Raw genomic sequence first — 6000 nt, 5'->3', positions numbered from 1 at the left:
TAATTAGAATTGCCATCGCAAATTGGCACAGTTATCATTACAAAACGTTTTCCCTTCCCTTTTACATTCTAGGGGGAAGCGTTGATTGTCATTCTCCACTTGGCTATTCCAGCCATTGAAAAACTGTGGGAAGTGCTGCCAACAGGGAGGTAAGTGGTGGCTGGCCAGAGACAAAGAACTGACCATTCCAGGTTGGCAAGCAGCCTGCTCTGGAGTTTGGCCACTGGGAATTTGCATTTGCAATTCAGGCTACATCTACACTGCCCCACATTTCAGACTACAAGGGTGTGAGTAGCTGTGCACACCAAAGTGTCAATCCCCTCTGTGGGTGCTCCAGGTGCAAACTAAAAGATTCCTAGTTTGCATTAATATAGCCCAGAGGACTTGATGAAAAATCCACACCTCTGAGCGCCTCAGCCGGGCCAACCTAACCTCCAACGTCGATGAAGCTCGCTTGACAAACGAATGCTTCAATCGGCCCCGCTACTGCCACTGAGGGAGGTGGAGTTCCTCCAGTGATGGAAATCCACTGCACTATGGGGTTACAGCAGCTTAGCTGTGGTGCCTTAGCCATGGCCTCAGTCTGCCCAGCGCTCACTCAGCCAGAGATGTGTCACCCCTTTGGAGGGGGTGCTCCTGAAATACCCCACTGAGCCTCTAGGGGACTCACCCCTGGACTACAGCAGTAATGGTGACGGAGGCTCAGGACTCTATTTCCCACACCAAACTGACTAGCAACACTACTGGGACCAATCACGACCCCAGACTCAGAGCAAAGAGCCTGACTTTACTTTCAGTTGGCTGTTGCTGGAGAGGAGCAGAGAGAGAAGCATCATAGTCAGGAGGACCCTTCTACCCTCCACCTTCATACCTGAGGGAAGACTTTGAGTCCTTTGGGGGTTTCTGGGATATTGAACAGTGTCATCTCACAGAAATCAGGAACCCAGGAGGCTGAGGAGAGAGTCATGGTCCGGCTACCAAGAGCCAGCCTAACTGCACATTTGAATCCAGAGCCACAAGGATGTTACCATCGTTGGTGTGAATACCGGGTAAGAATATCCATGCTTGTTTATTCTGATCTAGTGTTTTAAACTGGCCACCGATTTCAGGGCTCTTTGCCCAGGCAGGTGCTGGAAAGGAGAAGGGGAGGGGGATGTATCATCTGCAGATGTTGGGAGCAGTAGAATTTATATATTGTTGATTATATATTGGGGAAAGGAGTCGAGGAAAGCTGGCTGTATTTCAAAGAAACCTTATTGAGGTTGCAGGAACAAACCATCCCGATGTGTAGGAAGAAAAGTAAATATGGCAGGCAACCAGCTTGGCTTAACAGTGAAATCCTTGCTCGTCTTAAACACAAAAGAACAGCTTACAAGAAATGGAAGATTGGACAAATAACCAGGGAGGAGTATAAAAGTATTGCTCAGGCATGCAGGAGTGAAATCAGGAAGGCCAAATCACACTTGGAGTTGCAGCTAGTCGGAGATGTTAGGAGTAACAAGAAGGGTTTCTTTAGGTATGTTAGCAACAGGAAGAAAGTCAAGGAAAGTGTGGGCCCCTTGCTGAATGAGGGAGGGAACCTAGTGACAGAGGATGTGGAGAAAGCTAGTGTACTCAATGCTTTTTTTGCCTCCGTCTTCACAGACAAGGTCAGCTCCCAGACAGCTGCACTCTGCAGCACGGTATGGGGAGGAGGTGACCAGCTCTCTGTGGAGAAAGAAGTAGTTCGGGGCTATTTAGGAAAGCTGGATGAGCACAAGTCCATGGGGCCGGATGCGCTGCATCCGAGGGTGCTAAAGGAGTTGGCCGATGAGATTTCAGAGCCATTGGCCATTATCTTTGAAAAATCATGGCGATCGGGGGAGGTCCCGGATGACTGGAAAAAAGCTAATGTAGTGCCCATCTTTAAAAAAGGGAAGAAGGAAGATCCAGGGAAGTACAGGCCAGTCAGTCTCACCTCAGTCCCTGGAAAAATCATGGAACAGGTCCTCAAGGAATCAATCCTGAACCACTTAAAGGAGGGGAAAGTGATCAGGAACAGTCAGCATGGATTCACCAAGGGCAAGTCATGCCTGACTAACCTAATTGCCTTCTATGATGAGATAACCGGCTCTGTGGATGAGGGGAAAGCAGTGGATGTACTATTTCTGGACTTTAGCAAAGCTTTTGATACAGTCTCCCACAGTATTCTTGCCAGCAAGTTAAAGAAGTATGGGCTGGATGAATGGACGGTAAGGTGGATAGAAAACTGGCTAGATGGTAGGGCTCAACGGGTAGTGATCAATGGTTCCATGTCTAGTTGGCAGCCGGTATCAAGTGGAGTGCCCCAAGGGTCGGTGCTGGGGCCAGTTTTATTCAATATCTTCATTAACAATCTGGAGGATGGTGTGGACTGCACCCTTAGCAAGTTTGCAGATGACACTAAACTGGGAGGAGTGGTTGATATGCTGGAGGGTAGGGATAGGATACAGAGGGACCTAGACAAATTAGAGGATTGGGCCAAAAGAAATATGATGAGGTTCAACAAGGACAAGTGCAGAGTCCTGCACTTAGGACGGAAGAATCCCATGCACTGCTACAGACTAGGGACCGAATGGCTGGGCAGCAGTTCTGCAGAAAAGGACCTAGGGGTTACGGTGGACGAAAAGCTGAATATGAGTCAACAGTGTGCCCTTGTTGCCAAGAAGGCTAATGGCATTTTGGGTTGTATAAGTAGGGGCATTTCCAGCAGATCAAGGGATGTGATCATTCCCCTCTACTCAGCACTGGTGAGGCCTCATTTGGAGTACTGTGTCCAGTTTTGGGCCCCACACTACAAGAAGGATGTGGATAAATTGGAGAGAGTCCAGCGGAGGGCAACAAAAATGATTAGGGGGCTGGAGCACATGACTTATGAGGAGAGGCTGAGGGAACTGGGATTGTTTAGTCTGCAGAAGAGAAGAATGAGGGGGGATTTGATAGCTGCTTTCAACTACCTGAAAGGGGGTTCCAAAGAGGATGGATCTAGACTGTTCTCAGTGGTAGAAGATGACAGAACAAGGAGTAATGGTCTCAAGTTGCAGAGGGGGAGGTTTAGGTTGGATATTAGGAAAAACTTTTTCACTAGTAGGGTGGTGAAGAACTGGAATGGGTTACTTAGGGAGGTAGTGGAATCTCCTTCCTTAGAGGTTTTTAAGGTCAGGCTTGACAAAGCCCTGGCTGGGATGATTTAGTTGGGTTTGGTCCTGCTTTGAGCAGGGGGTTGGACTAGATGACCTCCTGAGGTCCCTTCCAACCCTGAGATTCTATGATTTTGTCTTTTATAATCCTAATCCGTTTTCCCCATTGCCCCCTCTCCGGAGTGCCCCATACCTAATAAAGCCCTGGTTAATATTTTGTTAATCTGGGAATCGCGATAGCTATTTTACTTGTAGTGCTCTGGCTGACCCTTCTCTGTGGGAGATTAGTTGTTGAATATTTTCTCAAAGGACAGGCCCTCCGTGGTCTCTGCACTAGGAAAGGTTTCCTTGGGTGAAGGTACCTTGCATCCTTATAGGTGAACCCAGGACCCATACCTCTGAGGAGAAAAAGCAAAAGACTGCAGCCACACCTCAGGGTTGAGTCACACCAGGGACTGGGAGAGGGCGGTACAGGAGCCATTATGACAATTCCACAACAGGGGATGATTCCTCTACATGTGGGGAATCTGCAAGTGGCCTGATCCCTCGGCTTTTGAGCATAAGCAACAGGAGAACTCTGGAGAATCAGGGCCATGTTGTATACAGGCCACACACTTCAGCCTAACTTTTCCAGGGGAGTTCTTCCATCTCTACCACATAGCACAGGCTGTTCTTTAGTTAGAAAAAATGTTTGTAAATTGAGTTGCCCTGGCAGGAGAGGGGTGGAAAATGGGTTTAAATTAGAGGGAGAAATTGGATCATGAACTCAAATTAATTGTATGAATCCACAATATGATTTGGGAGATTTTTTAAGAGAAAAATTGACTCTACTCCGTGTGTCTGTCCTTAATGCTCGCTAGAAAGCCCCAGACTGCTCTGCATGGGAGCCGGTTTATAATTGACTTCATTCTAACTAACGTACAGTGCAGCCAAATATGCATTTGAAAAACACATTCATCGGTGTTATGGCCAAATGAATGAAACAGGCTGACGTCAGTTCCCACGTCTCACCTACTGTAAGCAGGGAGCTTCTTTGATTCTCTCTTCGCAATAAGGAAAACTCAACTTCAGGGTTGTGAGTGGGGAAGAGAAGACAACTTCTTATTGTCCAAGACTATGGCATTATTATAGAGTGCCAACAGCTGAATAGTGGGGTCTTGTATCACAGATGCAAGAATTCTCACTGAAGTTATCTTTTTTCATAAACAAAGACCAACCATATACACTCAGCCAGCGGGACTTTTGTCTTATATAAAAAGACAGCAAAACAAGAAAGAACAAAGTAAAGTCTCCCGAAGAGAGCACGTAGTGTGACTATCTCCTCTCTAGCAGGTTGCATCAGAACCCAAAATGGCAGTTTGGGAAGGGAATGTCTCTTTATTTAAAGGTTCAATACACAGAAGACAAGTCTTAACAGATATAAGCTACATACATCAGAGAAATAAACAGGTAACTCCCAAGTCTTTTACCCACAAGCCCTCACAACTTTTCAGCAGCCAGCAGTATACATTGTACTTCTTTCTAGATATCCACCTTGGGTACACTGTAACACTTTTAATGATGGCCTCATTTGTAATTGCTTTATTAATATTTATTAAGTGATCACTAGCTGCAGGTACATTCTTTAATAACTAATTTATAAAGTACTCTATAAAACACATTAAAAATACATTCTTTAACAGATAATACTATAACAAGCTGCTGCAAAACATACCACAAAATGCAAATGACGCCTGTACCTGAGCTGAGAACACACTAAGCCTGGGAAAAGGAGAGAGACACGCTGATTCTATCATTGCCTGGAGACCCTCCTTAGACCCAGGAGCAGATTCTGAGGGAGCAGACGGCTAAGCAAGACAACGTTTATAGGGACAAAACCTCCCACTGATTTAATTCTGCAGATGTAGACAAGAAAAGGGAACATGCAGTAATCAGAAAAAAAAATAATGCAGGCAACTCCTTGGTAGTGCCAATCAAATGTAGGACTGTTTACAAAGAGGTCTCCTAAATTCAGCATTTTCTCCCACCAGTTCAACCGACGGCTCTCTTCACAGGCTTCTCCGTTCCTCATCCTCACCTTCAGGGCCCATCACAATTCCTGCTGCATCTCCACTCTCTTACCCGTCCCATGCCGAAAACTCTCCTCCCCAGCCTCGTGCCTGACTGCTCCTTTTGTCCACCTTTTCCCACTCTTAGCTTCAGCCTGTCTCGTCCCCACCACTGCATGCTGCACTTTATACTTGGAACAGACTCCCACTGCACATGTGCAAAGCATTCATCTCCTCCTCCTCCTCCTCCCTGCCACACTAGGGGAAGGGCTGGGGGAGGAGGGCTCACGTAGCATCTCTCCCCAACCCCCACAAGAAATCTATAGGCTCCTTGTATTGGGAAATGCCTTCCCACCACCTGGTAAGCGCTTGGGGACAGGGATCATCTCTTTGCATCTAGCACCATGGCACCTTGCTCCATGACTGGGGCTCCTAGGGGGTACTGCAACACAAATAATAATCATTAATAATAATAAATTATGATGATGGCCCTGCAGGTCTTGGGGGTGGAGAATGGACCCTCAATTTCTTTAATTCAAGATGTACATGAGCAGTACTTATTATTAAATCATAATTAATCATACTATTTTGTATGACCCGTTAGTTTCACAGGGAAGCTAGGAGCCTAAGCAGCACAATCCAGATTGGCGTGGCTATATAGAATTGCCATAGGGTTTTACATCTGTTGCAATCTCTTGGAAAAAAGTATCCTGCCCAGCTTCCCATGGACTTTGAAAAACTCTCTCCGTTACTGTGTCAATGGGCTTGATTCTCATTTACACCACTCTAACAGT

General features: G+C 46.4%; 1 long non-coding RNA gene across 2 annotated transcripts in view; it reads right to left on the bottom strand.

Moving 5' to 3' along the window:
• Nucleotides 1-4617: 4617 nt before the first annotated feature.
• LOC123372190 overlaps nucleotides 4618-6000 on the bottom strand; it is a 29956-nt gene continuing 28573 nt past the window's right edge. For both annotated transcript variants that reach the window (XR_006580165.1, XR_006580164.1), the window contains exon 4: nucleotides 4618-5648. This is a non-coding gene — a long non-coding RNA (uncharacterized LOC123372190). The remainder of the gene's footprint in view (nucleotides 5649-6000) is intronic.

Source organism: Mauremys mutica, chromosome 6, assembly GCF_020497125.1.
Source record: "Mauremys mutica isolate MM-2020 ecotype Southern chromosome 6, ASM2049712v1, whole genome shotgun sequence".
NCBI classification, from domain to species: domain Eukaryota; kingdom Metazoa; phylum Chordata; order Testudines; family Geoemydidae; genus Mauremys; species Mauremys mutica.
The sequence above is the reverse complement of the archived record's forward strand: the minus strand, read 5'-3'. Positions and strand labels throughout refer to the sequence as shown.